This window comes from Lissotriton helveticus, chromosome 3_1 (assembly GCF_964261635.1).
Source record: "Lissotriton helveticus chromosome 3_1, aLisHel1.1, whole genome shotgun sequence".
NCBI classification, from domain to species: Eukaryota; Metazoa; Chordata; class Amphibia; order Caudata; family Salamandridae; genus Lissotriton; species Lissotriton helveticus.
The window spans coordinates 1,517,077,971-1,517,103,264 of NC_136061.1; positions in this window are offsets into that span (position 1 = coordinate 1,517,077,971).

Here is a 25,294-nt window from a genome sequence, read left to right on the forward strand (position 1 = left end):
ACGTACTTGCTACGGCATAGGACAAGATATTAGGAATCTGATGTGTTATTGTTCTTTTGATTCTTTGTTTTCTTCTAAATGGCTAAGCTAGATACACTAAGAATTGTTTCCGTCAACATATGTGGGCTAAACGATTGCTCTAAAATACAAAATGTGGCGCTGGGGCTTCGATCCCTGGGGGGATATTACCTGCATACAGGAAACTCACATTGAAGGCTCCCAGAAGCATCTACTAGACTCCTTGGGGTTCCAAGTCCTGGGGGCCACCACCCAGGGCTCTAAAACCAGGGGAGTTGAAATTCTGGCTGGGAAAAGACTCTCTATCTCCTCGCCCCGGGTCAAGTCTGACTCCCTAGGCAGATGGGTGATTACTGAGTATCATCTCTCTAATAACCCCCTTTCACCCTTTGCACAAGCTACGGAAGCAATACAGATGATCCAGGAGTCATCAACCTGGTTTCAGGGGAACTAGCACACTGGCCCACCCCCATTGTCCTGTGCGGCGATCTTAACTTGCATCTGCCCTGTAACTGGGAGACTGATAGTCACTGGAAATATAAGGGTAGGAAATCCCTGGTGTATCAGGCCTTGACAAATCTTGCACAAATGCACGGCTTAAGAGACTGCTGGGCTAGACTGAATCCTTCCCAGCCTGGTTATACCTTCTTCTCTGCCCCACATCATACCCTTGTCAGGCTAGACTACTTCTTCCTCTCATCTTCAATCATCAATAACTGCACCATTGAAACAGCCCCACGCTTTATGTCTGATCACAACCCCCTCATCATTAACATCAGAGGGCTGGGCAAATGTAGAGAGGCTTCCACCTAGAGCTTTGAGAAAGCTCTGCTACAGGACATGTCATGTCAGACACACATGCAAGGATGGTTACAGGAATTTTTAGACATTAACGTCGGCTCCGCCCCGCTTATGATCGTTTGGGACACACTAAAAGCAGGGATTAGGGGCGAGACCCTTGGATTCTCAGCCCGCAAAAATAAAAAAGAGAAGATGTTGATAAGTACATCGAGACAGTTCAGAAAGAGGTAGTGCTGGCCAGAACCAAAATTGGGGCAATCTTTGCAGAGAAAACTGCTGCAAAATGGGCAAGCTCCCGTGAGAAAAACTACGAGTGCAGCGACAGTATTGGGCATCACCTGGCTGTCAGGACCAGGCAACAGGTCTCCAGCAGCGAGATACATACAAATACACTCCCATCAGGAAGTGTTAGATCTGGCTATTTCTGGTAGGCTAAGGCTGACGCCAAGGCCAGGCAGAAACCACCATTCTAGTCAGGGCAAGGGAGTCACACGCCAAGATAACCCCTGCTCACCCCCTTGGTAGCTTGGCATGAGCAGTAAGGCTAAACTCGGAGGCAATGTGTAAAGCATTTGCGCTAGCACACAACAGCAACAACATCCTAGGCACACCACAAAAGGAACTCCACACAAGGTTATATAAAAATAACTTTTGTATTGTCAAAACATCAGATAGAAATCACACATGTACATTGTGCCAACTGGCACGGGCAATATTCACAAGGGATTATTCACAAGACAGGGCCACATGGGCCACTGTCAGAATCAACACTTTTAGAAATAGAAATACTGTCAGAAATTAGAATAAAAGGATATAAAATCACTGTAGCACAAATTAGCAAGAATAGCACACAACCAGTAACTACTGGTAACAGGTAAGTACCACCTACGCAACCCTAACCACTTTAGGAGAATGTCACGCAGGGAACCAGGACCTCACTAGGACCACCTGTACTGGAAAGAACAACCACCTAAGAATAAAATACATTTAGGGGTATCAGCAAGAACACATTACACATGATGCATCACAACATTCAGAGCTGTAGGGAAAAAGGTAAACACATGATGCATAAAAACACATTCAGCGGTGTAATAACAAGGCACATGATGCATCATAAACACATTCAGAGGTGCAGGGAAGGAAAAACACATGATGCATAAACCAACACTTTCAGAGGTGTAAAATCAAGGAAGACACATGATGCATAAAAACATTCAGAGGTGCCAGAACATAACTCAATAGCGTAAAAACTTACATAAGCCACCACCTGTGGCAGTCCCTAGGCCAACTGGCCTTGTTGGGGCTAGGACACCCCGTGTCCAAAAGTCAAGGGCCTAAACGTTGCAGCTGCCCACAAATTGCTGGGCAGCTGTGAACAATCCCAAGCGCCTAAACGGTGCAGCTGCCCACTAATTGCTGGGCAGCTGGGGATCAACAAAACTGCGCCAGGGCCCTCACTGGCCCTAGAACCAAAGCTGCGCCCTGCTGGAGCCACACAGGCTCTTGGGACAATAATGTCCCCGTGGGAGCCACACAGGCTCTTAGACAAAGATACGGCCTCACTAGGCGGTGGGGTCCCTCACGGGGGACCCGGGAACACTTGGGGTGCCTTGAGCCTCTCCTGGACTCTCAAAATGGACATGCGGCGCTTCTGAGCCTCTCTGGGCTCTTGGAACCAAACCTCTCGCAGGCAGGAGGGGGCGGGCACCGGCAATGTGCCCGACGCCCCCCCTAGCTAAAATGGCCCCTTGAGCCTTCTCATGGCTCTAGCAAAACAACAGGGCTGTCGTTGGAGTCCCACTCGGGGGACTCTGAATCACAAATGCCCCCAATGGTAGGAGCGGCCCACTCAGCACACGGGGCCCGCTCTTGGCTTGGTGCCCTCACTGGCACCACATCCCTCGCCTCCCCCCGGAGCCCTCCTCACCGGCTCTGGCGGGGGAGGCTCTTCTTCCGCAGCGGCGTCAGCGCTTCTCTCGGGGGTGAAGGTGGGGCTCTCCCGAACACATGGGAGCCTCGCTGCTTTCGCGCCGGACTTCTCTCTCTCCCCGGGGCTCTCCCTTCACTCGGGAGCCCCGGGGAACCTGGCAGCCAGCTTCCTTTCCTCCTCTTGCCCTCTGGCCGGGGTACTGGCCAATCAGTGCGCGGCGGCGGGGACTTCCTCCGAAAACCGGAAGTCCCGCCCGCGTCAGGCCCTGGGATGCCTGGCTTCCTGATGGCGGCGCGAGAGGGCCGCGGCGGTGATAAACAAGGGCAAAAATGAGTGGTGGGCACCCTCGGTATCACAAATAAGAGTAGAAACGGGGTGAGCAGCCGTTAGGCAATGAAATAAATGGGGTGGCACCCGTAAATAAAAATATAGCGATATCGGGCATAAAGCAGGGTGGCACCTGCAATTCCTCACGCAAAATGCGGGGCGGAGAAACGCTCCCATAAAGCAAAAAGCGCTCCCAAGCGCTAGGAAAGACAAATCAATCGCTCCCAGGCGCTATAGCAAAGAAAAAGCACTTCCAGGTGCTTAGGGGAGTAGAAAGTTCAGCAAGGTCCAGGGGCTGGGCAGGGCAAAGCAAAGTCCCCTTATCAGCCCAGGCAAGGCAGAGGGCTCCCCCAGAAGTCCTCCAGGCATCCAGGGGCTGACCAGGGCCCAGGGGTTCCCCTGGGCCCAAGCAGCAGCACGCCCCTGGCAGGATTCAAGTTAGACACAAGAAAATTTTGGAAGGGGACACAGCCCCTTTTTATACTATAAAATCCTTTGTCTAAAGGGTGCAGGCAGTGTGAGAACCATCTAGAACTGGTTATAGGGAACTTCTTTCAGTGTGAGGGGCAGAGGCGACAGTTACCCAGCAGGAGGTGGAGCCAGCATTGTGGCAGTCAGGCACAGCCTCATTCACTCCCAGGTGCTATCTCCTCCCACTTCCCTGGCAGCAGATGCAGCCTTTCATCCACGGGCTGACTCAGACAACCTCCTGGGGCTCCCCAGCCCCTGCCACCCTCAAACCAGACAGCCAATCCACAAGCAGGCCCAGGCACTCCTGGAGCCAGGCCCCAGCCAATCACGTGCCAGCAGACTCACTACACATGCACCCACATGTCTAGAAGTGGCACTTCCGCACTAGACACATTCATGCCGCATACATCATTACGCAGCATTCAATCTCACAAGTTCGTACATACCAAACCCGACCCTGCACTCCCCACACATCAGGAACTACCATGGGCATACATATTCCCCATTCATTCCTATGGGAGGGCAGGTCACTCATCACACATACACAGAGAGCTCATGCACTTTACACTGTACCACAGTGAAAAAGTGCGCCAAGGCCTAAAATCACCAACACCAGTTTCCAGAAACAGGCTAGGAAAAAGCAAAAAGTTTCAGGGTGAACCTGCCAAAAAAGGGCCAGGTCCAACAGGAAGTGAGACCAATCACACTGATCTCATACGAAAAGGATTCCAGGACTTCTATTCCAAACTATATACTGAGGAGAACAATGGTCCCAATGACTTAATCACAAGTGAGACTACCTGCTACCTTAGCGAGATCGACCTTAGATCTCTTTCCTCAGTCAATAGGGAACTATTAGACTTAACCCCTTCTTGGGATGAGATACCGCAATCCCTTAACACCCTCCCTGATGGGAAAGCTACTGGTTTGTATGGCATCCCAGTAGAGTTCTATAAGATCTTCGCCCCACAAATTAAAATAATTCTTAGAGAAGTAATAACCTCTATATTTAATGGGGCTCTGCCCCCAACATCCTGGTCTATGGTCAGAATAGCTATTTTTCCAAAGAAGGATAAATCCCCACTGGAGATGAGCTCTTATCAGCCTATTACACTCATCAATTGTGATTCAAAGTTCTTCTCCAAAGTATTAGCAAAAAGAATCTCCTCAGTGGTTGAATGTTTGGTGTCAGAATGGCAGCACGGGTTCATCCCGAAAAAAGGAACAACTGAGCATGTTAGACGAGCTATAACTCTTTTTTACGCCGCACAGGCCACCGGAGACCCGATGTCACTTACACTCTTGGACGCTGAAAAAGCCTTTGATTGGGTCTCCTGGCAATTGTTGTGGGCAGTCATGAGTAGAATGAGTTTTGGGCCAAAAATCACACTGGCGGTACAAGCTCTCTACGTAAAACCAACGGCCTCTGTCTCCTTTAATGGGCAACTAACCGGGCAATTTGAGATCCCCCGGGGCACCAGGCAGGGCTGCTCTTGCTCCCCTCTGTGGTTCGCCCTCTACCTGGACCCTTTTATCAAACAAATAGAGAGAAATAATGAGATCCCCGCAGTCTATTTTCAAGGCACCTATACCAAGATTATGGCGTACGCTGACGATCTAGCTATCACCTCACCCGATCCCTCAAATGCCATAGTGGCTCTTGGAAATGAGGCGCTAAAATTCGGCAGGCTCTCTGGCTATGCTCTGAACCAAAACAAAACCCAAATAATAACAAATAGCCAAATACCCTGGACCGATTACAGGGTGGTTTCTAAAGCCAAATATCTAGGAGTCTCCATTTCATCAAATCTGGATGAGTTTGTTGCAGACAACCTAGATCCACTGGCCACACATACCCGGAAGGCTCTGAAACAAGTTGACAACCTACATTTAACCCTCGTTGGCAGATGTAATCTCATAAAAATGACATACTTTCCCAAACTCTTATATTTCTTTCGAACAATACCTCTAGAATTTAGTAAAGCAAACTTGCCAAAATTTCAACAAATATTTACACAGTTTATTTGGTCATATTCCCAACCCAGGAGGGCACTAAGACAATTATGTCTACCAAAAGAGCGAGGGGGTTGGTCTTTCCCTAATTTCACGTTTTACTATTGGGCCTCGGTATTACAGTACAGCTCAGAACTTTTAAAAGAGGCTCCACTCCCTCATACATCTGGACTCCACTCGCCCTTTCAGCTACTGCTGGGCGAACCATCCTGGGGCTGCCTACTTCGGGAAACCACCTACGGATTCTACAAACGGGTGAGATTTAAGACGCTACTGAACTCTTTTAAAGTCTTCCACAGTATCCGCAGAATTCTTGGGCTGGGCAGATTCAATCACTACACTCCCACGCTAAATAATGACAACCTCCCCACCATTTTTGGCAGGGCCTCCTTCTCAGACTGACACAAGGCCGGCATCTTGAAACTGGGAGATCTCATCTCCAGTGAGGGAGTAGTACCTTTTTCTGAATTAGTGGCCAAATGTAACCTCAAGAATGAAGATCCCTTTAAATACTTCTCTGTCTTTTATTTTCTGTCCAGGAAGGCGGGGGGGGGGGGGGGCTTCAGGATTCACAGAGACTGACTTGCTTAACACTTTACGTAATACATTAACCCCTCGAATTGGCCTTTTATACAACATTATACACAGACAGACCCCTGACGACTTACAAAACATTGCTGATAAATGGCACAACAAACTTGCTTCTCCCAGCAGCACTTTTTTTAACTCACTCGCATTGTCACAGAACATTTTAATCTCAGCCAAACTACAGGCGCAACACTTTAAAACTATTTTTTTTCTGTACTTTACTCCTAGCAAGATTGCAAAGTGGGGGACTGGCCAAGGTACTCTTTGCCCTAGATGCTCGGAATATGGGGCTAACTCCATTCATATTTTTTCCACATGCTTAAAGCTCTCTATCACACTAAACCGCATACAGGAATTTTTAAGGGAAGTTACAACCCGGCCTATAACATTAAATGCTACTATTATTATGCTGGGCACACAGACTGAAACCTCACAGCTGAAAATAGATGGCTTAATCTTCATTGCGATGACAGTCTGGAGGATCTGTGTGGCCTCTGCATGGCTCGACCCAGAGCCCCCGTCTTTCTCACAATGGCTGGCTAGATTTATCGCTACCTATCACCTGGAAATCGCTGCTTATGCCAGGAAGGGACGTAAAGGCCGGAAAAAGGGACTAGAGGTGTGGGAAAATCTCACCTCTTGGCTGGCACAGTCAGGATAATCATCGCCTCGTTCCCTTTCTTCCCCCTTAAAACTGTCTAATCTTGACTTTTTTTCCTCAGCTGCCTTCTGCCCCTCACTAGCTGCATGCCATGCCACCATAGGACACCTGACAGATACTAGTCTAATGCCTCTTTTGTCTTTCTTTTTGTTTTTTTTCTTTTCGTGCATCTTTCTTTCTTTTGTATCTTTTTTCTTTTTTTTCTTAGTTTATGTTCTTTTATTGTCTTGTCGATATCTTCGCTGTGCCTTCTTTTCATCATTTATACGTAGGTTTTCTTCACTGGGGGTGGGGTGTGGTTGTATAAATGAAATGCTTTATGTATTTTTCTGTAAGTTGGCAAATAAAAAACTTTAAAAAAAATAAAAAAAAAGGCAACTCCCCAAATGGAGTCAATTCAGCTTTAGACTGTGGAACATTTACAGTGTCAGATATTACCATCAAGCCCATTGGCTTTAGCAAAACCGCAACTTGAGATAGCGGCTTTTTACCAACTTCATTATTTTTCAAAAAAAGTCTTAGTATGTTACGGGCCTGTTTCCGCATCTTCAACCTGAATCTTTGATGGGCATTGTTCGCTAAGCTCAATAGGTTGATTTAGAGCACAGGGTTCCCACAGGTTCTGTACAATAAGCTTACTCTGGTCCGGAACTAACAATTGCAAAATAGTCCTGTTTATGCCCAACTCACCCGCATTAACCTCTCCAGCAGTTACTTTCCCTTCCCTAGTCGCTGATGTTTTGCTCCTCAGTCCCCTGGAGAACATAGCGAATACTGCTGGATGAGATTTCTGAAGGGACAGATGGTTTTGTGGCTTCTTTCACTTGATAGTTTTACAGAGTTTTGGCGTACTAGGGCAGTCAGGAGTATTCCCAATCAGATCAGAAATAGGCTCAAATCCTGTCACTGGCCCTGCAGATGTAATTAACCGTCTAGATTGTAAACACCTAGCAAGCATCCTTCGTTAATATAGACTCATCTTAGTCTAAATCTTTCCTTCGGACATACTGTTTGGACACCAGCTGCTGGGAAAATGGCCAGGAAAAACAGCAGGTTATTCTTGAAATTCCTGAGATCCCTTGAATCCGGTTTGGTCAATCAAAATCCCTGAAGTCACGGAAGACTAGACCGGTCCTGTCTGGCCCAAGCTGGCTAGGTCTATCTCCCTCTCCACCTCAGTCCGCCACTTTATGTTTCACAGGTTTTTCAGAGTGGGGCCAATGAGGGGGGCCAGCCAGATGTAAGCAGGGTGTAGCCTTGAATTCTCTGGCTGGACCTTTTTATTGAGCAGTGAGCTGGGAGCCAGTGAGAACAGACCACAGAGCAAGCGGGTGGAGCAGCAGCTTGGAAGCAGTCGGGTCGACCCACAAGCTGCACTGGCCTAACGCAGACTGCCTCCGTGAGTTTGGGCGGAGCCGTGGCTCAAGCCTTCAGTGCGGCCTCTGCCCCCTGCTGCTGCTATATCATGGCAGCCGCTGATAAAATGTTTCTCCCTCCCGGAAGAAGGGGATCCCGGGTGTAGGTTGCAGTAACCACAGCACCAGCAGCACTCAATCGCAGCTCCTTCAATGCCACAGTACACTGCTTGTGCATTTAAGAAGACACAGGATAGCCTGTCGTGACCTCTGTGTGAACGTTAGCATGTGCAACTCACACTGCAGCCATTGGTATGAGAGACATCCAGAATTTATTATACAGGGAACACAACAATGTCTCGAATTGCAATTCTCCCAATGTTAGTATAAACATGAATTAAAAGGTTGGAAAAAAAAAACTTGAAGCAAAATTAAAAGTAATCAATCAGCACTTAGCTTTTCTTTGATATATCCGAGAATGTACTGGCTCCTGCTGAATACGTCTCCCAGCAGCTCGTGTACCCATGGGCAGCATGAAGTGATCCCTGGTAGTGGTTTTCCTGGAAGCAGGTAGACCGTACGGCGTCTCTAAGCTGCTCGTTACAAGGGGGGTTTGGGGGCAGCCGAGCACCGCAAGGTCTGCCCCTCGGGCAGATTGGGAGGGGGAGGGGGCGAGATAGGAGCAGCCATTTTGTGGCTTTGGGCTGCCTTGGGAGTAGCCCACAGGCAGCCCAATTTTGAAAAGTAGCCCTAGGTTTTTTAGTGAGGGGTAGCGCTTGCCCAACCACCATTTTAGGTTCTGGTGACCTGGTGGTCGGGAGTGCTGTAGGTTAGGTTTTTTGGCGAGTGTTGGTTGCAGTTTGGCGAGCTCTTGGTGTAATGGCCAGCGAGGATATATGAGTTCTTGAACCCATCCGCCTGCTCAGTGAGGCAGGTCGGATGGATCTGTTGGTGGGCCCCAAGGGCAGGGCGCACCCGTGAGGCGCGCGTCCGCTGGCGTGGCGGTGGCCGTTCTAGCCTGTTCTCCGCCATGCAAGACGGCAAGGGCTCAGGTGAGCCGCCAGGGCAGCGTGGATGCCAGGGCGTGGCCCTGGTTGTGGGAGGCCTGGGTGAAGGGGGCGGGCCGCGGGCGGGCGAAAGATGCGGCGGTGGTTCACTGTCGGCATCTCCCTGCTGCCCGCGCAGACATAATCTGACCGCCCGGTACATCGGGGGCGGTCATGGTAGGGCAGGAGGCGGTGCGCGGTGCGTCGGTGAAGGACGCGCGGTCTCCTATGGGGGCAGCCAGAGGCCTGGGCGGTAAGGAGTGGAAGCGGTATGGGGGAGGTGCGGGGAGCGCCTCCCCGCCCCGAGAGCACGTGGTTTCTGGCTGCTCCACGAGCTCCGGAGCGGCCGCGAAGGGGTGGGCGGGGCCCGGCAGTACTGGCGGAGTGGGGGGACCCCCGGTGAAGGGGGGAAAGTTGCAAGGATGTCGGTGTGCACGGGGAGGGTGGAGAGCCCCTCCCCTCCTCGGTCCTTAGCTGGCATGGGCCGCGCACTGGGGAGACTGGTGGCCCCCGGGACGTCAGTGGAGGGGGAGGGGTATTACATGGTCAGAGGTGGATGGGGGGCTTGGGAGGGGGTCCTCGGGCAGAAGAAGGCAGCGGGGGGCACAGGGGGAGCAGAGGGAGGGCAGGGTAGCGGAGGGGTCTGGGGTGTGTGGGGGCAGGTGGGCAGAAGTTGGGGGGATGTCCCCATTGCTTTTGGAGTCGGAGGGCAGCGAGAGGGACTGGGAGGGGCTGGATGTCTTTGATTCCTGGGTGGAGGGGGTCAGGGAGGCGCGGGGGTCTGGCGGGGGCACGGCAAAGAGGGAGGGTGGGGTGTCAGGGTCCCCGTTGTGGGGGGTCAGGTGGGGGAAGGGAGGTAGGTGATAGGGGGGGCATCGGGAGGAGGGGATTGGGGTGTTGGGGGTCCTCTTCAGATGAGGGGGGCGGAATCGGGGATTGGCGTAGAGCGAAGATGAGGAGAACAGGGTGGGGAGGCGGTCCTCGGGGCGGTCAGTGGGGCGTGGGCAGCAGGTGCACTGGGGCGGGGCGTTATGGGGTGTGGGCGAGGTGCAGATAGAGGGACCCTGCACACCAAACCTGCCGTTTATTTTTTAAGAGGAGGTAAGCCGCGGGGTTCCAGACTTGGCAGGCCTAGGGACGGCCCATCTGAGCCAAGGTGAAGGGAGGGCTGAGCCTCCCGCGGCATGCCCGGCACCAGCGGGGGATCCCGTCGCGGCCGGCAGAAGGCGGCTCTAGGCGGGCTCGCCGATCCCTACACCCACAGGGCCACTATGGCTTGGGGAGCAATGCAGGAAGAGGAGCGACGCACATGTTGTATTTAATGTTTCGGGAAGAGTGCAGTCGACGCGCCAGCTGGAAGGGGTTATGTTGCTAGAGATGTGCAGTTAATTGAGGATGAGGATAGCTTGGAGGAAGGAGAGCTGAGAGATTTTGGGGATGGCGGGGGGCCGAGTAATCGTGTTGGTAGTGTGTTTCAGGTGTCACGGGGCCGGCTGGAGAGGACGGCCCGGGCATCGCGCTGGAAGGCGAGAACGGCGTTCCTGGATTGGCGCAGTGGAGAGATGCGTGTGGCCTCCTTGGCTTCAGGTAAACGAGCGGTGATGGCAGCGGTGCGCATGGTCTCAGTGGGGGTGGGGGGCGGTGGGGGAAGGGGGGACTGGCTGTGGAGGGGCAAGTATGTGTCTGACAAAGGGGTGGGCCCAGATAAGGAGATGGTGGGGCCCATTGGTAAGGTGCCGGGGGACAACACCAAGAAGGCGGGTGTAGGGTCCTCTGGGACGCGGGTTGATGGGACAAACGGAGGCGGGGTGGCCGGGGCCACAAGCGGGGCAGGCGCGGCGGGTAATGGTGCCACCGGGGAGGGTGAGGTAAAACCGGAGAGTAAGGAATTGAAAATCAAGCAGCTGCTGTATATGGGGGTAACAAAGCCTTTGGGAGCACATTTGATGCTGTCTACTAAGGAGTGCATCTGGAAGGGGGAGTATGTGGAGATATTAAAACTCTTACGCCGGGAAGTGAGGGTGAAGGAAAGTTCCAAGGAGGAGGAGTATGAACTCCAGAAGAGGCAGAAGGTACCTCTGACCATTGACAATTGGTCGGCAACCTTTTTAATATTCGCCAGCGTGTACTGCGAGTAGTTCCCTGATCGGTCGGTGTCCATGTTTAAGTATATGGATGTCATTAGGGAGGCCCAGATTACGGGGGGAGGCTATGCGTGGGCCCAGCATGATGAGGAGTTCAGGGCCCGCATGGCATGGGACCCCGAAGTGAAATGGGGCGAGCTGGACTCCGATTTGTGGCAGCAAACGATGGGGCTGGCTGGGTGGGGAAAGACCATTTTTACTGCAAGCGGGCTGCCTATTATCTGCCAGCCCTTTCAGGGCCGTACCACCCGAGGAGGGGTGGGGGCAGGGGCCAAGGCTCAATCGGGTTCCTCAGGAACATGTTGGGATTACAATAAAGGGTCGTACGCTAGGGAACATTGCCGGTTTAGGCATGAATGTTCGAGTTGCGGGAAATATGGACACCCCCTGGTCAGGTGTTGGGGAGCCACGGGGCAGCAGCATGGGGGACAGCAGGGGCAGGCAGGGGGTGTTCAGTCAGGAATCCAGCAGCAATCTGGAGGTGGTAGAGGGGCCAAGGGGCCTGAGCCCAAGGGCTCGTACTCCAGTTAGGGTGGATCGTTTGGTAGCAGCTCTGCTGGACTATCCGGATAAAGGGGCTGCTGATCGTTTAAGGACAGGGTTTCGGGAGGGGTTTCGGCTGGGCTACGAGGGGCCACGGGTTCGGAGGTGGGCTGACAATTTGTGGTCTGCCAAGGAGCTCCCGGAGGTGGTGCAGGGCAAATCAGATAAGGAAGTCAGTGAGGGCCGCATGGTTGGACCCTTTGAAGACTGGCCGTTGGTGGATTTGATTGAGTCCCTCATTGGGGTAGTGCCAAAAAAGGAAGAGGGGCAGTTTTGCCTCATTCAACATTTGTCGTGGCCCGAAGGTGACTCTGTAAATGATTACATTAATGAACGGGAGATCATGGTGTCTTATTCATCTGTTGACGCAGCCATGTCCTTGGTGGTGACCGCGGGCGCAACAGCGAGGATGGCAAAGTGTGACATCAAGTCGGATTTCTGGCTGTTTCCAGTCCAACCAGACAATTGGGGCCTACTGGGGATCCAGTTTAAGGGCCGCTGCTACGTGGACAAAGCGTTGCCGATGGGCTGCTCGATGTCCTGTGCACTGTTTGAATGTTTCAGTACGTTCCTACAATGGTTGTTCACGGAACGGACGGGTCACCGAGGAATAACGCACTACCTGGATGACTTTTTCTTGGTCGGCACCCCAGGCTCCACGGATTGCCAGGTTGCGCTGGACAGGTTTCAGGAGATAATGGGGGAGTTGGGCGTGCCATTGGTACCGTAGAAGACAGTGGGGCCATGCACGCCCCTGTTATTTTTGGGAATAGAGCTGGATTTGGGGCCCATGGAGGCCCGTTTACCAGCGGCGAAGAAGCAGCAAATGTTGGGGCTGCTGGAGGTCATGTTGGCACGACACAAAGTCACGGTTTTTGAAATACAGGTGCTGTTGGGTCACCTCAATTTCGCTTGTAGAGTGAAGCGAGTGGGGAGGACTTTCTGTAGGAGATTGGGCAGGGCCTTAGCTGGGCGGAGGCCACCGCATCATCATGTGCGGCTGCCGGTGTGCATTGGCGAGAGAACTGCGGATGTGGCACTCTTTCTGCAGAATTTTAATGGAGTCCCCATGCAGTGGGAGGATGACCTGGTCTGGGATGTCCAAATCTTTTCGGACGCGGTGTGGAGCCACGGATTCGGGCTGTACTGGCATGGCGGTGGTGTGAGGAGAAGTGTCCCCCGGAGTGGGCGGGGGGTGGTAGGAGCATTGCGTTTCTGGAGCTCTTACCTTTGGTGGTGGCAATCTTGCTTAGAGAGAGTTGCTGGCCCACAGATGAGTGACAGTACATGTGGATAACATGGCGGTGGTGGAGGTGGTGAATCAGCTATCGGCCAGGGATGAGCAGGTGCTGAAGCTGCTGCAAGTGTTTGTGCTGGGGTGCCTGCGCCATGACATTGCTTTTCGCGCAGTGCACGTGCCTGGGGTCGACAATCACATAGCTAATGCTTTGTCTCGTTCGCAGTAGAGGAGATTCCGTGGGTTAGCCAAGGACGCGGATCGGGACCCGACTGGCATACCGCCGCAACTGTGGCACGTAGGCAACACAGGATGTTGCAGCTGGTTTTAGGGTCCTTGGCGGAGTCGACGAGGGTGACCTATGTGACAACATGGGGGGAGTTCATCATGTCTGGGGCGAGATGTCGGCTTTTGGGGAGGGAGAGGCAGGAGGATGTTATACAGTTTATCCTGTGGCTAATTGAGAGGGGACTCACACGGATCATGATAGCGGAAAAGCTGGCGGGGTTTGCCTTTATGTGTAAACTCCTGTGGGGTTACGCGCCGTCTGCAGGAGAGCTCGGTTATCGGAGGCTCGAGGGTTAGGCCCGGGAGAATGGGCAGTTGGGTCGGGTCAAGCAACCTTTGTCGTTGGTTTTGTTGGAACGGGTGTTGGGGGCCTTGCCTCGGGTCTGCAGGGATGCTAGAGAGCACTGCCTGTTTGCCACTTTAATGGCGTGGATGTTTGCGGGGGCTTTTCGGGTGTCAGAGTTGCTGGGTTCCAGGGGAGGTGCTGGGATTTTGTGGTCCGAGGTTTCTTTTAGAGGGACCGAGGTATGCCTTTGGCTACGAAAGTCAAAGACGGACCAGAGGAACGTGGGTCGGTGGGCAGCGTTGCCGACCCCGGATTTGGAGGGGATATGCCCTGTGCGGTGGGGATTGAGACTGAGGGCTGGAGAGCCAGCGGAAGGGATGTTTTTTAGGCATGCAGATGGGCTGGAGGCTACAGGCTCGCAGCTGCTGGCCATATTGCGGAAGATCTTTAGCCCAGCTGGGGGTGGATGGGAGGACCTTTGGCATGCATTTCTTTTGGATCGGCGTGGCGTCGGAGGCGTACAGCCGAGGGTGGGGGCGAGGGGATGTCATGCGCTTGGGCAGGTGGTCGTCTGAATGCTACAGGCGATACGTACGCGGTGCTGCTAGCCAATGATGGTGCGGTTGGGTATGTGGCTCCTGTACTTACTCTTGTTTTTCGTTTCAGGTTCGGTGGCGGGTCCCCTCGCCAGGGATATGTCAGTGTGGATCGTGGGCCATTCATTTGTAAAAAGGGCCCAGGTGCAAGCACAAGACAGTTATTTTTGAGAAAACCTGGGGTTTATTCCTAATGTTTTTAATGTGTGTTGCTCAGGTAAAGGGGGTATGTTTTGGAAGGACTTGATGGTGACGCTTAACGGGCTGTTGGTGGCGGGTAGGTGTCCGGATGTTTTGGTCCTCCATTTAGGGGAGAACGACATGGTCAGAGAGACGGGTTTAGTGTTGACGAGGGGGTTGTATGACGTTACAACGCATACTTTTACAACGCATACCTTTACAACGCATTTTTTACAACGCAACATCCATAACAACGCATTCCATTACAACGCATGCCATTACTACGAATATTGTGAAACTACCTTTACAACGAATGTCATTACAACGCATACTACCTTTACAACGCATGCCATTACAACGCATAACATTACATTGCATGTTTGGTAAGTATTGGATAGTGTAGGGGTAAAAATTACTATTCTAACTCCAGGGGGTGCAACAGTAGGGTAAGTGTTGGATAGTGTAGGGGTAAAAATTTCTATTCTAACACCAGGGGGTGCAACAGTAGGGTAAGTGTTGGAGGGTAATATTATGCGTTGTAATGGTATGCGTTGTAATGACTGCGTTGTAATGACATTCGTTGTAGTGGTATGCGTTGTAGTGACATGCGTTGTAATGACTGCGTTGTAAAGACATGCGTTGTAATGGATGTTGCGTTGTAAACGTTTTGTTGTAATGGTAGTGCGTTGTAAAAGTTGCGTTGTAAAGGTTGTTCCCCGACGAGGGCCATGAAAAGGGATCTGGAGGAGATTAAGAGATGGTGGTCAGGGTGCATGGTGGTCTGGACGAAGTTTGTTCTGCATCGGGTGTGGAGAGGGTCAGTGAAGCCTCAGGCAGTAGATAAGGTCAGGAGGAAGGTGAATGTGGAAATGGTTCAGTTTTGTCGGCACTTAGGCTTTTCAAGGATATGGCATAGGGACATTCGGTATGATGCACCGGAGTTGTTTAGGGGCGACGGTGTTCACCTTTTACGCCTTGGTATGGATCTTTACTTGTTAGAAATGCGAGAAGTGCTTTCCAGGCTGCTGGGAGTGCACAGAGAGTGAGAGGGTAGTTAGCAAGGTTCATGAGGGCAGGGAGTTAAGGTGGGGCAGGGGGGGGGGCAGGAAAAGGGGGAGGCGGTGTAGTTGCCTACCCTCCCGTCTTTTCCTGGGTGGAGGAGTTGTTTTTGAAGTTGGCCAAGTTTGGCTGGAGTTTGGTAGTTATTGTTAAGTTTGAGTAGTTGGTGAACAGGAGCGGGGAAAGGTTAAGCAGGTTGGAAGTTTGCATGAGTGGTTTGTTAATTACATTTGCAGGTAGGCAGATAGGATTGTAGGTCTTGGGACGGTAGGAGTTCTAATGTTATGTGGGGTTTGGGGGCAGCCGAGCACCGAGAGGTCTGCCCCCTGGGCAGATTGGGAGGGGGAGGGGGAGGGGGTGAGAAGGGAGCAGCCATTTTGTGGCTTTGGGCTGCCTTGGGAGTAGCCCAAAGGCGGCCCAATTTTGAAAAGTAGTCCAAGGTTATTTAGTGAGGGGTAGCGCTTGCCCAGCCACCATTTTAGGTTCTGGTGACCTGTTGGCTGGGAGAGCTGTAGGTTAGGTTTTTTGGCCCTGCCCTCCCTCCCTGGGTGCAAGGTTTTTGTGGGAGGTGGTTAGGGTAGGTTTTTTAGTAGGGGCTGCATTTGGAACAGTAATAGTAACAGTAATAATAATATTGTATTTTGTCGCTTGGAACAGGTGCTGGCGGAGTTGTTTTTGAAGTTGGCCAAGTTTGGCAAAGTTTGGTAGTTTATAGTTAAGTTTGGGGAGTTGGTGATCAGGAGCGGGGAAAGGTTAAGCCGGTTGGAAGTTTACATTAGAGGTTTGTTAGTTACAGTTGCAGGTAGGCAGATAGGATTGTAGGTATTGGGAGAGTAGGAGTTCTAGGGCCAGATGTAGGTAGGCATTTACCGGTCGGTAACGGCCGAATTCGGCCGTTACCGACCGGTAAATGCAATTTGAGATGTAGGGCCCTGTATTTTACAGAATCGGTAAATTTACCGATCGGTAAATTTACCGATTCTGTAAAATACCGAATCGGTATTTTTACCGATTCGGTAAAATTGATATGTAGGTGGGACTCTTCTGAGTCCCACAAGCATTACAAAATCGGTATTTTACCATCAAATTCTATTTGATGGTAAAATACCGATTCCGGTGTGCATGCACATGTGTGCATGCACACCTGTGCCATATGACAGGCAGACCTGCCCTTAGGGCAGGTATGCCTGCCACATGGCACCCGAACCTGTTTTGGGGGTGCTAGAGGGTGTCAAAGTGACACCCCCTGCACCCTTGTGAAAATCGGTATTTACCGATTCGGTAAATACCGAATCGGTAATGCCCATTCATTCCTATGGGCTTCAAAGCCCATAGGAATGAATGGGCATTACCGGTCGGTATTTACCGAATCGGTAAATACCGACTTTTACCGATTCGGTAAATCAACCTCTGGATTTACCTAAATCTCGGAACTTCTATTTTACCGATTCATAAATACCGAATCGGTCAAATTCGGTATTTATGAGTCGTAAAATAGAATTACCTACATCTGGCCCCTAATGTTATGTGATAAGATTGTGTCTTATTTAATGTATTGGAAGTTATGCATTGTATGTTGCAGGGTGGGGGTTTGTCATCATGTGGGGATCGTAGGGGTGGGGGGAGGAATGTCAAGGGGTCAGGTAAATCGATGTTTAGAGAGGTTTTAGTTTTGTAAGGCAAAGTGCCAGTTTAAATAAATTGTGATGTGCACCTGTTTCAATAAAGCGGCCGTTTATACACACAAATGGTTGTCAGTGTGGCTTGCCCCCTTCCTCCCTCCCAATCACCAGCGGTGCGGTTCCTGCCAGCTGGACACGCTTTTGGTGAACTCTAAGGTGCTCGTTCTCCCGCCGGGCAGTGGGGTCACATCGAACTCGGCACTCCCAGCCACTCGATATCCTGATGAACGACGGGAGAATCAGCAATGTAAGTAGACAAAGGAGCCAAACAGAGGAATAGGCTCCGAAAGTACCGAAATGCAAAGGCAGTAATCATTCTTTGACAAGCGTCTCGCCTAGCAGAGGCTTCCCTGACGGGAGGCAAAGGAGGTGAGAACTTCAGCCAGGCACAGGCTGCACCAGCCTAATGCTGGCAGCCTCGTCCTCCGTGAGAAGCCTGCAGCCTTTGCTGCTCCCACACCGTTTAACACCATATTGCGCCGGGATCATGCCTCGCTGCCTCCCGCTCTCCAGCCTTGTCAAGGGTCATGGTGCTGCATTGGTACAACAGGTGCCGCAATCTACAACTCTGCAGCCACCTTGCAGGCTCCTGGAGCTGCTCCTCGGCCCACTGTCCTCTGTGCACCTTTTGTGCGCCTTCGTGCTCCTTGCTTCTCCTCCACTCCCAATCAGCAGTTCTAGTCACACTTGAGGAGTCCTGATTTATACCCTCAATGGGTCTTCTCAGATCGCATAAAGGCTTCATACGTCTGCCACCCCTGTAATTCATGCTACAATGTGCCCCATTAAGGTGCAAGTTGCTTCCAGGAATTTTAATAGGAGCCTTGCTCTGTTTAACCCAGTTGTCTTGACGAACATACATTACTATACAGAGAGCTCGCTAGTAAGAAATACATACACCAACAACTAGCCTTCTATGAAAGAGTAGAAGTCAGGTTCAAGGCTATGTAACATCTGTCATTTTAAATGCAATGCATCTACAAAGCTGGTTCTGGTGTCTTAGTGGACTAATGCATCCACAGCAGGGGCCTGTGTTTGCTATCATGATCACAGGTTCAAATCCTTGCGGGTCCACTCAGCCTCTCATCCTTTCTGAGCTTGATAAAATGAGTACCATTGAGTTGGGTAACAATAAGCATCTGTTATTCAGTGCCAAGATACCCTGTTGGGGGTGATTTTGTGATTTAAAACACACAAGTCGTGTATACCTTGCACTGTCTGTGTTGGAATCCATGTTGTGATCTCGTGGTGTTTCTCTTCTCAATGATTTTACCAATGGTATCAACATTTCAAAAGCCTGCGAACCTTAGGCAGTGTTAATGGTAAGGGTACACTCAAAAAGGATCTAACCTTCAGATAGCACATAAGTTAAGCGTTCAAAGCCGTTTTGCTGTTGATGAGGACAAATAAAATGTAGCTTTCCTTTTGTTTTTTTCACATTTTTCAAAAAGAGAAAACATGTTTTGCTGAACCATGAGTCAAATGTTTACAGTCTTTTTTGTGTCCAGTGATGTCACCCAAGACAGATTTAGTTCTTAAACAAAGACCTCATCTAGTCTTTGTTTCTTACACAGTTCCCAAAAAATGTCAGTGGATTGCAGTGTATCAAAACATCATGTGCTTCTTCTGTTTCTTGCACATTTTTAAGAAAAGACCTCTGGTTCAGAAAACAGCTGCGGCATTTTTTTGAGATTATTATAAAAGTGTCTCTTTACTGGCTGAATGCCATCACGGTACAGGCAGAGACACACACGCTAAAATATAGCATTCACAGTATTACATTCATTTACATTTAAATGTATTTTTCCTTTCAAATGACAATTATTCATAAATGCTATGCCTAATGATGGCCCCCACCACTACTGAAATAATATAAGCTGCACACATGTTCACACACTTTACAAAAAAGACATTGTGAGACGTGCTTTATTCTAAAATACTCCTCGAGCAGTGTAGGGAGAACTGACTAGAAAGTCGCAAGTACAGTCCAACTGTGATGGTGTGTGGGTCGGAAGCATGGACCAGGTTTACTCGAGTAAGGAAGTTACCTTCTCAGAATCCACGTCCAAACGTGGAACCTCAGTAGGAGCTTTGCATTTGTCGGAGGTTGCGAGGTGGTCATTGTTAGCGTGGGAGTAGGAGGCCCCTGGAGCTTCAAGTTGGCAGTCGAAGTGTTAGGTCACTATTTGGCGTGAAGAGTAGATCGTTGCTGGAGATTGACATTAGTGGGGGAGGTCGAAATGGTTGTTGCGGTCATGGATGTTCATTGCCATTGTGAAGATAAGGTTGTCGCTGGAGCTTTATGTTGTTGGGCATTGCTGATAGTCCTACTCAGTGTGAAAAGTCCTCTTGCGGTCTCAAGAAGTCCAAACCTTCTGGGATTTCACCTGAAGTTCAGAAGGAGTACTCTCTGATGCCAGCCAAAGGTACAGGACCTGGGTGGCCAGCAGAAGGACTCAGGCAGAAAGAGGGAGGTCTAGTTGGTGCTATCCAGTTCCAGGGGGGGGCTCTGTACGCTTGTTGTGTCCATGTAGCTCTAATAGGAGGTCTGGCAACTGACCCATGGAGTCACTTCTAGGGAGCCTGGGTTAAAAAAAAGCAGGCCCAATCTTCCTTCTTCAGACAGCAGGGCAGTCCTTCTTCTAAATCCTCCACAGTTCCAGGATTAGTTTTCTGAGAGGTTCTGAAGGTGTCACGTTTATACCGTGTGCCAGCATTTGTGTGTGGGATAATTCCTGGCCTACTCCCAAACTGGTTTTGGTCAATTCTTCCTCTTGCCCTGGGTTTGACTCTCAATGGTCTAGGGGGACAAAGGCAAGGGCAGGCTTGCTGTTAGGTACCTCTGTGTCTGCTACAGTCAGTGCCCTTTGAAGTGTAAACAGGGCAGGGTACTACTCCTCCCCCGCATACTTTCCTAAAAACCAACTTCCCATGTCTGCAAGGACAACACAACATGCCACAATGGAGCCATTCGCCGTCATATGACTCTGGTCACTGGCAAAAAGGCTCATTTGGTTTAGGGAGAAAAATGGCATATTTTTAACAGTATGATTCCAAAGGGCACCTTACTCGCGCACTCAACTGTCGCACTGAGAAATAGGAAATATTCCTTCTCAATTAAACATGTCTTCCTGAATTTGTCCATTTGAACCACTGTATGCCAATATTTTATGATTCTTTTTTCACCATTAATCCTTGTATTTGTAATCACTGTGGAGACAGCGTAATTGACCATCATTATTTATTCAACTTAGTGGAATGACAGCAGAGGTTGTTAAAAGAATTGTCTTGAAAGTTTGTGGCGGACAGGGGTCAGAAGGGATGCCGGCTTGCTCTTCGTCAGCGGTCTCTGAAACAAATAAAAGAAACAGCTCAGCTGACTACTCCTTTGAGAACCTTCATAATACGAAATACAAAACAATATTACAAAACCCGATACCTATACCCTCACCACCCTCGATACACCTCCTCTCCAGTCTCAAAAATAAAAAGACATTAACTGAATGCAAACCCCTACCCCTCTCATTACTAAACCCTCTCTCACTAAAACATGCCTCTGTTGTATAACATTCTGCTGCGAATGATGCAAAAAATCTTGTGTGTAATACACAAACTACTGAAACCACCATTCCCCTATTCAGTCCTTCCTGACTCACAATGCTGCTTAAATGAACATCAACACATTTGTTATCACCCGATCTACTAATTCTCTATCTATTTCACTCCTCACCAAAACCACTTTCCCCGTGTCTCTTTACAATGCAATGAATTACCTTGAAAAGCTGTAACCGGCAGCCTAAACTCCTCATGTTTTACACTCCATTATTGCTCGAACTGCTGTCTGTCTCCCTGCCATTTAGCCCGTTATTTAAACTGTTCTCACACCCGTGTCCCCAATCAATGATGCTCTCTCTTTAATTAACTCTAACCCCGTTGTAGTGTCGTAGGAGCTGGGCCTACAGGGACACAATAACGGGACACACGTTGCTAGTGTGGTGGCCAGATTCTCACTGAACCACGACCAGTAGGCCGGGCTATTTATTACTTAAACAAACGTGCTGGCCGAGCGTACGCTGGGCCAGCCTAACTAGGGTGACGTCGTGGGCAACTGCAGGGACCACCCCTTCGCAAACACTGCTCAGTGGGTTGGTCCCTGTGACACAACATTACATTCCTCCTTTACCTAAGGAGCAGAACAGAACACCAAGGAAAACACAGTCCACTTTAAACTGTGGATTAGTAGTCTCTGATATCTGATAGTGAAACACTTAGGAACAGTCTTACTTGGTCAGCCGGGATCATCGTCTTACCTCTCGTCTCACCGGGGTTGGCAGCGGGCTACAAAGTCCTGGTACTTCTGGGACGGCATGGGATGAGGCCGTAGCATGTACCGGCCTTGACTGCCTCGACTCGGAGGGGTCCCCACTGCGCTCGGGGTGTCTTCCTCCAGAGACCCCGACTGGCTGCTGGGGGATTCTTGGGTAGGAGGTCTCTCAGGCGCAGCTGAAGCTGGGCGGTCCTCGCGTTACAAATCTGGAGGCGGGCTGACACATACCCCCGGTTACTGGGGACTCTCCCGTCCTGATGTGTGGACCGCGTCGGGTGCTGGGAGTTCTTCCAAATCGTCGACAAGGATTCTCTTGAAGAAGGAGACATTGTGAGTTGCCTTTTCAGTTCCTCTCGAGGCCACCACCATGGTGCCTTTGACTTCCGTCACAGTCCATGGTTCTACCTCAAAAGGCATCTTGAACTTGCCTCCTGGGTGGCGGTTACGCACCAGTACTTGGTCCCCTACAGTGAGGGGGCTATCTTCGGCTCACCTCCGCTTAGACGCTTCCTGGTTGGTTTTGGTGCGCCATGCCATCGATTGATTTGGAGGATTTGGGTGCTGGGCCCACACCAGGTGGTGCGGGATGGTGTCAGTCATGGCTCTGCCGAAACAGAGGCGGCTCGGTGAAATCCCGGTGGTGCAGTGAGGCGTGAGGCGATACTCTTGAAGAAACTGATAGATCGCATGTTCCAGACTCCGACCTTCCGACAGGGCTATCTGGATGGCCTTGTTGAGTGTCAGCATTAGCCTCTCCACCTCTCTATTTGCCTGGGGCAACTTGGGGGTTATCCGGCGATGCTTGATTCCTTGAGATGAAAGATATTCAGAGAGTTCTGTGCTTGTGGAAGGAGGCCCGTTGTCTGTCTTGAGCTCTTTCATTAGAAAGGTTGCCATTATTTTCGCCAACTTCGGGATGACTTCTCCAGCCGCCATGGAAGCAACGATCTCGACTTCAGGGTACCTTGAAAAATCAATTACGATGACCAAAATGTATCTCCCTCCTGGGAGACTGCCAAAATCGGCGCTAGCTCTTTCCACGGGAATGAGGGGCCTGCCTCGGTGATTACTGAAGCCGGCCGGCTGGGGAGGCTCATTGATAGGCACACTGGGCATCGCTGGACGATGGACTCCACTAGTTGATCCAGTCCCAGGAACCATACTTTACTCCTCAGGCAGTTCTTTGATTTCACGATCCCTTGGTGGGCTCCGTGCGCCAGGATGGCGGCTTGCTGGGTCAGGCCCTTTGGTAGCACAAGGCGAGGACCTCTCAGGAGGAAGCCGTCCGGAGATGCCGACAGTTCGTGGCGCACATGGTATAGGGCTTTCAGCGTGTCCTGAGCCTCAGCGGTCCTAAATGACGACGGGCTGTGGAGCAACTTCCACTCTCCTGAGGATATCCCCTCGATGGCCAACTGGAGGCAGTCGTCGCCTCTTGTCGCTTGCACGACTTCTTCTAGGGAGATGGGGAGGGGCCGGGACATCTCGACAATCATCCGGAGGTACTCCTCTGTGGCTGAGGCTTCTGCTGCCTCCAGCTCGGTGACTGGTCGAGCGTGCCGGGACAAGAAGTCAGCAGGATTACGTGTGCCTGGCCTGTACTCTACCGTAAACTGGAATTCCTGCAGTTGTAGCACCCACTTCTCGATCCTCGGAGGGGGCCGTGAGGACAAGCCTTGGAATAGCGGGACAAGAGGTTTGTGGTCAGTGATGACCGCAAACGGGTGTCCGTACAGATAGATGTGGAAATGGCGGCAGCCCCACAAGATCGCTATCGCTTCTTTCTCGATCTGCGAATAGCGCTCTTCCACAGGAGTCAGGGTTCTGCTGTTATAGGCAACCGGGGCCCATTCTCCACAGGGCTGTTTCTGGGCCAACACGGCTCCGAGTCCCGTGGGGCTGGCGTCCTCCACTAGCTGGGAATCGTGCTGTGGGTCAAAGTACGCTAAAGTGGTATCAGCAGATAGGGCCATCTTGGTCTTCTGAAACGCCTCCTCCTGTTCGGCCTCCCACGTCCAGTGGCTGGAGGTCTTGGTGAGGTCTCGTAGAGGGCCTGTTAGGTCCGACAGGTACTTTAAGAAGCGGCCGCAGTACGTCACCATACCCAGAAAGCTGCGGACTCCGGACACGGAGCACGGGGCAGGTGCGTTCTGAATGTCCTTTACCTTTTCTGGGTCGGGCCGATGAATTTGTCTGAAAATCGGTACCCAAAGAAACTGATGTCCTTATGTAGGAACTCACACTTGTCCAAGTGGAGGGTGAGGCCACTGTCTCGGAGGCGGGTGAATACCGCATTAAGGCGTTGAATGTGCTCTTCCAGGGTCGGCGCATGCACGAGAATGTCATCACTGACATTCAGAACGCCATCCAGGCCTTGGAGGATGTTCTTGATGATGTTTTGGAACACCTCCGCCGCACCGGAGATCCCAAAGTTCAGTCGTGTATACCGCCGGAGCCCCGCGTGGGTGGAGAATGTCATTATGGGGCGAGAGTCTGGGTGTAGCGGTATTTGGTGGTACCCGGAGCAAAGGTCCATCTTCGAAAACCAGTTGGAGCCTGACAGCTCTCCGATGATGTCGTCGATTGTAGGGGTCAGATGACGCTCCCGCTTGATGGCGAGGTTGGGGACCCGCATGTCCACACAGATGCGGACAGCGGCCAGCTGCTTCGGCTTCTTCGCAATGACGATAGGCGACACCCAGGGAGTGGGGCCTCGCACCCGCTCTATGATTCCGGCTTTCAATAGCAGGCACAGCTCCGCTTCGACTTTGAGGCGGAGGTGGAATGTGATCCTCCGGTGGCGGAGGGCAATAGGAGCGATGGACCGGTCAATGTGCAGGCGGGTCGCTCGGCCCTTTAGACATCCGATTCCTTCGAATAGGCTCTCAAACCCGTCCAGCAGACTGTCCAGACCTGGAGCGCGAATGGCGAATGCGAAACGGACTAGATTGAGGTCTTGGGCTGTTCGGTAGCCGAGCAGGAATCCTGATCCCTCCTGGGATACATACACCTTGGCGTGTTGCTGGGTGTCGTCATGGGACAGATCGGCCTGGAACACCCCACATAGCCGGAGCGGAGACCTGGTGCCGTAGGCATAGACTTGCACCCAGGTGGGGTGGAGCGCTGGAGGACTGGTAGACTCCTGTACCCGCTCGCCGCCATGAGATTGATGGTGGCTCCTGTGTCTATGAGGGCGGCGACTGACTGGTCCTCTACTTTGACATCACACGCCAGGACGCCGACTGGTATCAGTGCGCTCTATAAGTGTAAAAAATAAATAAAATAAACACATCAGTGTGGCCGGTTGGGTGGCTGCGAGGGTGTTTAGCATCCGGACCACGTGTACCGTAGCGGCGTCGGCCTCGTCGTAATCCGTGTCACTACTGGCGGGACCTTCCTGTGACGGTTCGATCGTGCGTACTCATCTTGGTGGACCCCCTTGTCGCCTTCTCGGTGTGGACCGGCACACTTTTGAGAAATGGTTCACTTTGCCGCACGCACTGCAGGTTTTTCCTTGTGCCAGGCATACTCCGTCGTGTGGTGATGGGCCACCACACCAACCGCAGGGGCGACTGCGGTAGGGCTGTTAGGAAGTGGCGGGTCTCGGCCGGGTGGCTCTGGGCCGCTGTTCTTGGACATCCGTGCAAATAGCACACACAGGTTCCTCTTTGAAGACAGCTGCAGATTTGGGGTCCATGTGCGCAGCTCTGGCCTTCTACAATTCCTTGGATCATCCGAGCCT